Below are 12,495 nucleotides of genomic sequence, written 5' to 3'. Positions count from 1 at the left end.
AAAAAAAAAAAAAAAAAAAAAGATGGCTGTATTACCCAATGTAAGCTAGAGATTCAGTGCAATCCCCATAAAAATCCCAGTGATGTTTTTTTACAAAATTAGAAAGCAACAATTACAGATTTGTATGAAAGCATAAAAGACTGAATAATGCAGTCCTTAGCAGTATCTTAAAACCCAGTCTCATGGTAACAAGAACAATGTACCCTGAGTACTTTCCTGGTGGTGGCTTTTACTTCACCTGTATCATATTGTAATTAGAGCAAGTGGGACAAGCTAAGGCTAAGCTTTCATAATTAACAAGTCTCCATGTCATTTTTTGTGAGCTGAAAGCCCTAAGAAAAGTCGGTCGACACTCCAGACACAACCTAACATGCTTGGACAATGGTCTAGCCCATGGAAAGTCCCAGATTTGTTGTCAAGGTGAATGTACCCTTTAGGGGTGGAAGACTAAGTGATTAGGCAGGCACAAGATGACGTTGGGACAGGGTGCTACTACCTTAGTCATTTCAAGAGGAGTTAAAGCAAAAATAATTAAATTCATTATCACTCATCAATTAAATTATGGGATAGGAGTGTGCTGGAGATTGGGGGAAAGCCACGGAGATGATGAGCAGAAGATCAACCAGACCCACGTAATGAGTTCCGGGCCAGCTGTTACACAGCAAAACCCCATCTCAAAATTCCAAGAAGAGAAAAGAAATTATAAATACAGTCTAGGCAGAGAGAAGACAATCCCAGAAGTCAGGTCAGAGATGGGGGAGAGGGAGGAGAAAGATAAAGATCCTAAAGCTAAGCAAAATTGATTATATATAAAAGAATAACAATGCTTCATTTAGAGGAGAATTTCAGCACTTAAATGCTGCATGATAAAATAATCTGGTAAAGTGCTTGCTTTGTAAGATTAGGATTTCCCAGAACCTTCATGAGAACAGTTAGACACGATGGGGTGGAGTCATAACTCCAGAGCTGGGGAGGAGGAGACAGGCAGATAGATCCCTGGAGCTCTCTGACCAACCACCCTAGCCTACTTGTTGGGTACCAGGCCAATGTGAGACCCTGCTTCAAAATGGTATTTGAAGAACGACACTCAAGGTTGCGCCATGGTTTCTACACGTGTGTACACACACATATGTAAGTGCACCAGCAAGCACACATGCATCTCCACGCGCAAACAATAATGATATGAGGGACAGAAATCAATGATTTACCTAAAGAATTGAAAAAAAACTACTGCCAAACATTTTGGACAGTATCACTTATTTGAAACTGGGCAAAGATATAAGGAAACCACAGACCAATATCCCTAATGAACACAGATTCAAAAATCATCAAAATCTCTCAAACCAAATTTTAACAATGAGCTAAAAGAAGTGCACATAATAATCAAGTAGGATTTATGCAGGAGATGAAGGAATGCAACATGGAAACCAACTAATGCATAGCTATATCAAAAATTAGTTAACTGAATAAAGATTGCATCATAATCCAATGTATTTTAAAAGGCATTTGACCAGCACCTTTTCATGATGGATGTTGAGCAAACAGAAGCTCCCTGGGCAGCAGGCCGTGTCTGAAAGTCCGATTGCTAACAGCATACTCGAAGACCCAGAAAACATTTACCACTTTTATTCAGCAAAGCACTAGCTTTTCCTGAAACAATGAAAAAAATCAAACAAGAGTTACCCAAGTCAGGAAGGAAGAAGTAAAATGGTAAGGGAGGTGTCACCGCCACAGCCATCGCTGCTGGTACATCTATAGTTGTTGCAGCAAAAGGGGAATGCCACCGCTTTCCCTTCCTCCTTCAGTTGAGAGGACAGTTGCCACACCACAGCTGCCTGAGGAACGAGAGCAGGAGGGTCCACTTCAAAGTTGGGACTTGGTGGTCCTTGAGTTCACACCGACATCACTGACCTCAGTAAACCCCTCAGCCATAATTACCCAGCACCCAACGGCACTTACAGCTGCATAGACTATTGTAAAATAGTCAATCTGTTCTTATTTTAATATCTTTATTCAACAAGGTTGTAATGATGTCCATCAACTGTGCAGTTAGAGAAGGCAGTTTTGGAAACCATGGCACCTGTGGACATGGCTGCAGCCCCCTTTTTCAGTCAAGACTGCAGAAGGCTTTCTGGGACTGCGGTTATAAACCTTGGTCTTTTAAATCGGCCACAGTCTTGCCCATAAATTACCAGCAGGTGGGACTGCAGAGGCGGCTGAAGGGATTAAAAGCCTTTGCCTTTCTGGCCGAGGAACCCACTTTGGCTTTGAAAATTCCTATCAGGCAGTTCACAAACTGCCCATGACTCCAGCTTCAGGGGATTCAATGTCCCCTGGTGGTCCCTACAGGCACTGCACTCAGGGACACAGAACCACATCACATACACATAATTTAAAAATCAGTAATTTATATGCCAAGGACCTGTAAGAAAAATCTAAGTTCTGCCAAAGCATTATAAGGCCTTTAAAAATGCCACTGAGTTCATTTTGTGTTGGCCATCTACTGCTGAGCATGGGGCCTGCCCTTAAAAGGAGCTTGTCTATCCAGTGGGACTCCCTTGGAGAAAACCAATTTTTCACATGTGAGCCGTTGGAGATAGCTTCTGGGTTAGGAGTGTGGGCATGTGTCTACTCTCAGCACTGGGACCCTGTTAGACCAAGGCCTGTGCAGACCTTATATATGTTACCACAGTCTTTGTGAGCATCTCTATGCATCTGACCTGCTGTGTTTAGGTCTCATTTCTTTGGTGTCCTTCATCCCCTCTGGCTTTTCCAATATTTCCACCTCTGATACCACAGTTCCCTGAGCTCTAAGGGAAAGGATGTGATGGAGACCTCGCATTTAGGACCGAGTGTTCCAAGGTCTCTCACTCTGCCTACTGTCCAGTTGTGGGTCTCTATATTTTCCCCTTCTACTTTAGAAGGAAGCTTCTCTAATGATGGCGGAGTGAGACTGGTCTCTTTATAAAGCAGAATGTTTTAGGAGTCATTTTATTGCTGCATTCCTGTAGCAGAATAGTAGTATTGGGTTTTCCCCTAGCTTCCTGGCTCATCCAGTGTCAGGTTCTTGGCCAATTTAAGAGGTTTATTTACTTGTGGCACTAAGGGTTGAACCCAGGACCTCATACATGTTAAGCAAGTATTCTATCGTCAGGCTGCCTTGCCTATCAATGAATAAGTTTCATGTTCATAGCATAATGCAAAAACCATTTAGTATCTGTGAAAGTTCTCGACTTATGAGCTTGGGAACTTTCAGAGATAGTTTCAGCATTGCTCAAAAGTCCAAGAATACAATCTCAACTGAGACGTGGGCAATCATGTCTATGACACCATAAAATCAAATAGCAATTTACATACTCCCAACATATAGTGGCACAGAATACATACTTCCATGCTAAAAAGAGGAATGGGGGCATGGGAAGAAATTATTGGGCCAAGGCAGTTCTAAAACCCAGCAAGGCATACACCAAATCTTGCAGCTCTCTGTCTACTTCCTAAGTATCTTGGTGTTATCATGTGGGCTCCAACAGCTTTGTGTAGCACCAGCCCTTCAGTTGCTCCTCCATAAGCATAGCCTCTCTCCTGGGCCAGCTCTATTCCACGTTCACAGCTGTTATCAACAGGTGCCCCACAGTCCTAGCATTTCCAACATCTATACCATAATTTGTTTCACTTCCACAGTTTCACAAAATAGCCCTTCCAGGGCCTCCTTTTATGGAATTTGACCCTGCCACACATTGCCTGGGCTCAGAACTCTCACTAGAGTGACGAGCTAAGCATGACTCTTGGGACCTGCATGTCAGCAGAAGCTAACCAACTCCTGCAAGTTGTCCTTTGATCTTCATGCATGGGTATCTACACAGCACAAAACACTCACAAATTAAATACATGTAATGAAAATTTTAATTGTTTTTATTATATGTATGGGTCTCTCGCCTGCATGTGTCTCTGTGCACCAGATGATAACTGTTATTAATGGAGGTCTAGAGAGGACATCTGATCCACTAGAACTAGAGTTATAGACATTGTTAGCTGCCATGTGGTTGCTGGGAACTGAACCCCAGTCTTTTGGAAGAGCAGCCACTGAGTTATCTCTCTAGCCTCCACTTTAAAAACATAGCCCGGTACAGAAAGAATGTTCAGAAATAAACCCATGTACAGCCAACTGATCTTTGACTATACAATTGTAGGAAATAGTTTATTCATAGATGGTGCTGTGAAAATTAGTTATCTATATGCAAAGCATGTCCCTGTATCTCAGCCATACACACACACACAAAACACAACAAGACTATATCTCAAAATAATTATAATGATAACAACAGTGCTACTACTAATAAAGTCTTGCATGTTTGTAGTATGGCAGAACATGAAGGATTTTATACCTAGTTAACACGGAAGAATAAATAATGCACGACGCCATTCACATGATGAATAGAAAGCAGTCAAGGTCTCATAGAAGCAGAGTAGAACGGTGGCTGTCAGAGGTGGGAAGAAAGAGTCATCAAAGGCTGGGGAAAGCACTCGCCAAAGGTGCAAAGCTCCAATTGTGTACAGTAAGTAGATCTCGTCTACTCTAATAAAATGTCCACAGTTGTAGGGCCCTGGCCTCCCTTATTCCTGGAGTGCTTCTCGAGGACAATTTCTGGTCAGCATGACTTAGCATTTAACCCTTATTCCTGGAACGCATTCAGTTTCTAGTCAGATGACTAGCATTCTGTTGGTTCCTGTTTTCCCCTTGCCCTACCTGGTTAAGTTCCTATATTCATCCTGCCCCGCCTGGTGATTAGCCGCAGGGCATTCATTCTATGGTAATTTCCCCACCTGCCTGGGTGGGGGTCCTTGTGCTGCAGTAGGTAGATAAGGGCTTCCCCAAGGCTGAATAAAGGCATTCGGCTGATCACCTTTCCAATGACCCTGGTCTCTCTGTGTGTTCTTTTCAACCTCCAGGCCCTTGCCCGACTCGCATGGCGCACGAACTGTACCAAGGGTGTAACACCAAATCGGGTGTTACACACAGTTGACAATAAATATTCTCTCGTTTAATTTTTCTGAGAAGGTAAACTTTAATTATTTTTAACCACAAGAAATAAACAAAATTTCAGGCAGAAACTTTGAGCGTGAGAAATAGGTTTATTATGTAGGGAACAGGGATTATTTTATGCATTTATGTTTATCTCTGAACTCACCAAGTTGTGTCTCTCAGTTATCTGCAGATTCTTCTTTGTATGTACAAAATAGTTCAAGAATTTTTCTTAAGATAAGATAAATTAGAGCAAAAAAATACAAGGTATTCTCTGGGGAAATGTATTTTTGATGCATTGGTACTGGTCAGTCTCCTGTAATTATAATGCTGGGTACTTTAGAAGGAATGTCTTTACCTTTCATCTCTGGAGGGTTTGAAGGCATGGTGCTTGGCTCTGGTGATGGAAGTGTGAATGGCGCCATTGCGATTAAGAGCATGTGAAAAGTCAAAAGTACGTGTGGTTATTCCCGAAGCCAGAGTACCATGATAGCTATGTTAACCCCTTCTGAAGGAAGGTCCCTAATGACCTAATGACCTCCTGCCTGGTCCCCTTTCTTTAAATGTCCTATCAACTCTTAACATTGTCATAATATAAAGTTCCCATGAACGTTTGGGGGTACACATAAACTGTATGCAAGCAAAATAACAACGTATCAGTAGGTAAGGAATAACCTTTATGACACACAGAGAATAACAGTCATGAAATTTTCAGAAAGTTTATTTTTTTTCCGAGACAGGATTTCTCTGTGGTTTTGGAGCCTGTCCTGGAACTAGCTCTTGTAGACCAGGCTGGTCTCGAACTCACAGAGATCCGCCTGCCTCTGCCTCCCGAGTGTGATTTTTTGTAAACAGACAAAAGACAAAAATGAGTATTTTAAAGAAAATATGAAAACTTATAAGTACATGAGAAAATACTCAGATTTACCAGACTGGTCATGTTTAACAGCTGACTGTCCCGGGAGGAAAGCTCTGGTGTGTAGTGTTTGCTCATTCCTGCACGATAAATATCACAGTGTACTCAGGGTGCCCCGTGATGCCACTGAACACAACTGACTTGTGAGAGCAGAGTCCAACGGCCCACCACATCTGTAATCAAATAGCATTTTAGCCAGCAGACTGATAAGAATTAAAAACCAAATTAACATAGCATTAGCAAGAACAAAAAAAAAGGTAGCTATTTTTATCTACTTTAGAAAGAGAAGGAATCACATTGGTTAACTATAGAGTATTTCACAATTTGTATATTTGTTCCCTCGAGGTCTTTGTGCCTTGACATCAGTGTCTAAGGATAGATTTTGTCTTTCCTGACATGATTCTGACCAAGTAACATGTACATTGTGGTTTATTTGGTTGTGTTTGGGTATCTCTTAGAGATCAAAAAACAAACCCCTAAAAGTTTATGTTAGAGTCTATAGAACAGAGAAAAAAAAACTTACCAGTTATATTCTGAGATGCCTAAGGAAGTACACATAACCTTTAGTTCTCCCAAGGCGTAACACAAATTTTTCAAATTTGTAACACAAAGTTTTCCAATATGGGTTGAACAGTGTCCTTAACATGTCCTTATATGATATGATATGCCATAGCTCCTATATGGAGAAAATAAGACACAGGAAGTAAAGAAAAATGAACAAGTGTGGATGGAGAGAGAGAAGGACAGGTGTATAGAATCCAGGTTAGAGCTGGGCTGCATTTGCCTGTGAATCCTTGTTGTTTGGACAGGTTCGTTTCTTCAGCCCTGAAGCAGTCAGTCCATTAATCACGCATTTATGCATCTTCACTATGCCAGGCATTGTGCTTGGTGTTGCAGATATGATGCAACCCTCAGACAAATAATTAAGTAATTGTCCAATAACTAGAGTGTGCAAGGTACTAGGAAAGAAAAGTACAGGCTATCTGAGAACTGATTAACAGGAGGAAGAAATTTGCCAGAGAGATATAGGTCAGGGAAGCCTTCCATGAGGACACATGTTAAGATGAACTCTGAGGGATGAGCACAAATTACACACACAATGACTGGCACCGGAGAAGACAGGCCTTGCGTTAGAGGAACTTGGTTAGCATTCAGAACACTGAGATAGGACAGAGCCATGTTTTTACATGAATTGCTTTTTGACTGGAGGAGAATGAGTGAGGTGTAGGAAAAAGAAAAGGGGCAGTGAAAAGCCCACAGAGCTTTCGGCATGAGTCTTCCCAGACACACTGAAAATTCTGGACTTGACGGCAATGTTGTTAGGAGACTGTTGAAAGTCAGATGTAATATCAGATTTTCATTTTAAACAGATTATTCTGACTAGGTGAAGCAGGGCCCACTAGGGAGAACCTCAGCACTTGGGAAACAAAGGCCAGCTTGGTCTACTTGGGGAGTTCCAGGACAGCCAGAGCCACACCGTGAGGCCCTGTCTCAAAAAAGGAAGCAAGCAAACACAGAGAGGTGGTTCTGCCTGCATTTTAGAGTTCACAGCGTCTTACCTTGAATGTGTCCAATCTCATTGGTTGCATTTTAGAGGTTATTTTGAAGAAGAAAGAAATTGATGAGTCCATATAGGAATTTATCACAGTGGTAGAGGCCAGAAATAAGGATAGCCTGGTCTACAATGTTGGCAATGAGAAGCTATGAGATTGTTTCAATATGATAGATTATTTTATTCTGTAGGAGTAAATGCAAGAGATCAAGGAAACCTGAGTCAGGGCAACTCCTAAATTTCCAGCATCAGCATTTGATTTAGTAAGCAATTTGGAAAGCAGAAGGAAACTAAGGGGTTCAGTTTTGCCTTGTTGTCGGTTAGATATGAAACAGGATTTGACACAAATAGTTACAGAATCTGGACATGGAGATGGCCAGGAATGAGATGAACCTGGAGGCAGGAACTGATGTAGAAGCCATAGGTGATCACTGCTTACTGACTTGCTTCCCATGGTTTGCTCAGACAACTCTCTGCTAGCTCCCAGGACCACCTAGGTATGGCATCGCCAACAATGAATGCTCAGCCTTAGCCTGGATTGTTTCTTGCCAGCTTTTCTTAATTTAAATTAAGTCTCTGGGCTTTTTCCTTTTCTTACTTCTGTATATCTTACTTTCACTCTAAGTCCATGACTGGCTGTGTGGTTGGGTCCCTTCTTTTCTTGGCCGTTTAGCTCTTTTAGACCATAAGATGTTTTAGACAGGCAAAATAACAGCTTCGCAGAGTTAAACAAATGCACCATAAAAGAAGGCAACACATCATTGCATCATTAAAACAAATGTTCCACCACATAAACAAATGTCACACATCTTAAAATAATATTCCATAACATGCAGTTACTTGGCAAACACAAGTTGCATCCTGGGAACACAGCCGATCTCTAAGACAAGAGGGTATGATGATTTCAGGGTGCAGCTGGAGCTGGGACAGTGCTTCATCACTGGCAGCCTGGTGGCCAGGACTTATAGAAGCCTCCCTTCCTTGCCTACTTTCTCTGCATGTCTTCAGAAGCTCTCCTTTCACGGTGCTTTCTCTGGAATTTGCACGCATTCATGCTTCAACTGTATTTTTAAGATTCTTTGGAGAGCTGCCCATCTGGGGAGCAGTGGGCAAAGGCAGCAACTATTTCTCCTTCGGATCTTGTCATCTAGGGCCGTATGCAGTGAGCATATGGCTGTGGAAGGCAGATGTGAATAGAGAGCCAAGGACAGATCAGGTCATGCATGTACCATGGCTCCCACAGCTATCTACCAATTAGGTAAGTCACTCCTCCCTTAGGGAGACACGCACGGAAGAACTCAGAGAGAGAAAGGTCAAGTTCTCCTCCCCAAAATGTCTGAGGTAGGTCTTCTTCATTTTGTGAGGCCCAAAGCTCATACCATTTGGGTGGTTCTTTCTGAGAAAAAGAATACAAAATCACCTGTCTCGAAAAACCAAAAAAAAAAAAAAAAGAATACAAAATCAGAAGCATAAAACTTAGTAAAAGACCATTAAGGAGTGGAGGAAGGAGTAAGCTCTGTAGCTTTACAGTAATCCTCTCTTGCTACTTAAAAGGTGATGCATATTTTTCTGTGTTTATCAGGTAGGTTGCTGTCCATCACAATGATTCACCTTGCAAGCAAAGCAATTTGAGCTTTGTAATAAGGAGTAAGAAGAGTTGTATTAAGGTTTCAGCAATACAGAGTAGTGGCTCATGGAAATACAGAGGCCAGCTGTCAGACAGGCTCTGAGATGGATTGATCTAACATCCTAACAATGTCACCAATGACCCAGTTTCTTTCAGTCTTTCCACTGCGCTGTCCACAGTATCTGTTTCATCTTAGGTGACTCCCTGCAAATTTGTGCTATGGATGCCAGCAGCATTGGACCGCAAAGTTCCTCGAACCGAGCAAGGGAACTTTGATTTGACTATATAGCACAAGACCTGGGCTTCAGGTCGGTTTGTCTGATGCATTTGGGTAAGACCTGCGCCAAGCATTTTGGCAAGAGAAACAGAGTAATTTTAAGTGTCATAAACCGGTCAGGGCCCACCCACAGAAGGATAAGGGTATGTCTCATTCAAATCCTGGAGCTGCTGCAAATCAGGATTGGAAGTGAGATCTATGAAACGTCCGTAATATAAGCCAGAGAGTCGTTCTGCCTAATGGGCTAACTATATTGAAGCTTTTCTAGCAATTCATTTGATTTCTATTTTGCCTTGCATTCTTTTCTCTGTTCTGAGGCTGAAGCCTCCAGAGGACAATTAATCATTTATTCACTCTTGTGCCAACACCAATATTAAATGTCCAACCTTTTTGAGAGAATAAATTTATTACATATACACTAGAAAACAATAGAAGCATTAAATAGCTAATTACAATCACCGATGTAAAGTAGGTGACATATAAAGTTAGAACAGTTCAGCTACTGTAGGATTTAAGTTGAAAAGAACCTTCAGGGCCAGGGCTGTAGCTCAATTATAGGCAAAGCGCATGTTTAAAATGTACAAGGCTCTGGCATATCTGAAACAATAAATGACTTATCTTCTGGTCAGAAGTATATCTCACTTCTGACCAGATAAAACAGGACAGGAATTTTTAAATGGTGCTTCAAATTTGACATATTTGAAATACCATTGATTCAATAACACTTCACAATGTTTCACAAGGAAATTAGGACTTAGCACAAGTGGAAAGATAATTATTATAACCTTTATTTTGACATTTATAGAGGCACAATTAGATCAAATGCGAGCTCTAAATTTTCAGCTTTGTAACAGAAGAAAGTGTCCCTTTATCTCAGGCTGAGGGAATAGTTCACAATGTTTTTAAAATCTAAAAGTTAAGAGAAAAAAACAAGTAACCTGTGGCACGGCATGGTAAAGCAACCAGAAGAAAGAAAATGTACTGATTTGATATGACGTCTGTCTTTCTATTTTTCCACCTCTTACCATCTATATTCTTTCCTGAAAGACAGACAAAAACTTCTTAAAACATGAGTGGCACTTTAAATGTATCAGGATTTTTAAATGAACTATAATTGCTGGGCAGTAGCCACACACATACTTAATTCCAGTGCTCTGGATGCAGAGGTAGGTGGGTCTCTGTGAATTCAAAGCCAGCCTGGTCTACAGAGCAAGTTTCATGACCTCCAGGGCTACACAGAGAAATCCTGTCTTAAAAAAAAAACAAAACAAAATTAACTCTAATTTGTTTGAGGCCATGGCAGAGGTCTCACAGGCTGACTACAAAGCTACAATCCTAAAGTTCTAGGATTATAGGTGTCTAAAAACATGCCCAGCCTCTCTGAACTTTTTTTTTATGCTTGTAAAAACAAATATATTTAAACCTGGTAAATTATTCTGTTAAAATCCTTATTTTCAAACTGAAATATTATCTCCATATTTTATCTTCTAGTAAAAACTGTTATATACTCAGTATTTATTAAATTGAGCCATACTTTCTGGGTAAGTGCTATATTTCATTTAGGGTGGGGAGATAAGATTACAATTACTTTGAATCAAAGCTCCACCGGGGAAATCTAGGAATGGTAGGTAGGAGATTCGGAAGTCTATGGCTTGCCAAGAACTTTAGCTATCCCTATCAACAATTTAAATACTTATGTTGACTTTTGCATACTAAGCAGGTCATCCAACTCACAGACTTGATACTTCTCTGGAGAGTTTGAATCACCTTTTTTCTTACATATACAGTCATTCATATATACATTTCAATATCATCTCTAGAAACACATCAGTATGCCTAAACCACTATAAAGTTTCCTATAGTCACATCTGTTTTGTTTTGTTTTGGTTTGGTTTTTTGAGACAGCGTTTCTCTATAGCTTTAGAGCCTGTCCTGGAACAAGCTCTTGTAGCCCAGGCTGGCCTCAAACTCACAGAGATCGGCCTGCCTCTGCCTCCCGAGTGCTGGGATTAAGGCATGTACCACCACTGTCCAGCCAATAGTCACATCTTGCTCTGACTTTTTGTACATTTTTAGCATTGGAAATTGAGTGGATTAAAAAAAAAGATTAGACACCGCAATATTAGCGACTTGAAAGTCTGAGTTCTAATGCAGCCAGGTGAAGCCTTGACTCAAAGAGGGGGATAGGGTTAGAAGTCAGTGATATAAACCTCATTTAGCATTTGCAAAATCCTAGGTTCAATGCCCAGCACTGTACACTCATATAAGATGTGTGTGTGTGTGTGTGTGTGTGTGTGTGTGTGTGGTGATGGGTGACATACATAACATGATGAACTCTCAAGGAAGTAAATTTTAATTTATCTAAAAAGAAAAATCAAGAGTTAGTATATGGTAGGTTTTTAAAATTATTTATATGATATTGTGCATATGGTTATCATGCCAACTTGTATAAACTTTCTTTAGAAAGCACCTAAGTTTGTTAGCTCACCTAATTACCAAATACTATTTCATAAGGAAAAGATGCGACTGTGACATGCTCAAATTGCTCTCAATTGTAATTATGGTGAATTAATCAGGTAACCATTTGGTTTGGTAATAGCTACTTAAAAACGGGATTCTCTACTTTGGATAGACTTAAGCTTCATGGTAACCCATCAGAATCAACACTGAACACGTGTATTCAGTATTACAGAAAATTCCCAGAGGGAAGTCCCAGTCTTTACACTGGCTCTTGTCTTTAACCTGCTTTCTTCACCTCTGACTTAGTTTATCTCTCCCTCATTCCTCTGTTCAAGCCACACTGGCTTCTCTGGGATGGCTGAATACACTGGACACTTTAAAAAATTAACTACCAATCATGTCTCCAGACTTCTTTAGTTTCTGCCTAATGCCCTTGTTTCTGTTTGTTTGGTTTGTCCATTTTTTGTTCTATAAAATGCTTTTATTTTGAATACATGAAGAGACATTATCTTCCCAGTTTTGGGTAGCATGAAGAAATGAAATGGGCTTGATCGTCCTGCAGTAGTTGAACTTAGCAGTATACTTTTGAAAACCAAGTTGTAGCAGTTCACTTGCTAAAAGATGCATTTTTTTTTTTTTT

General features: G+C 40.7%; 1 long non-coding RNA gene across 1 annotated transcript in view; it reads right to left on the bottom strand.

Moving 5' to 3' along the window:
- LOC113457817 overlaps nucleotides 1-12,495 on the bottom strand; it is a 16,122-nt gene that overhangs the window by 1,661 nt on the left and 1,966 nt on the right. Inside the window, exon 2 of the long non-coding RNA XR_003378303.1 lies at nucleotides 1,518-1,650. This is a non-coding gene — a long non-coding RNA (uncharacterized LOC113457817). The remainder of the gene's footprint in view (nucleotides 1-1,517; nucleotides 1,651-12,495) is intronic.

This window comes from Microtus ochrogaster, linkage group LG7_11 (assembly GCF_000317375.1).
Source record: "Microtus ochrogaster isolate Prairie Vole_2 linkage group LG7_11, MicOch1.0, whole genome shotgun sequence".
Lineage (NCBI taxonomy): Eukaryota > Metazoa > Chordata > Mammalia > Rodentia > Cricetidae > Microtus > Microtus ochrogaster.
The sequence above is the reverse complement of the archived record's forward strand: the minus strand, read 5'-3'. Positions and strand labels throughout refer to the sequence as shown.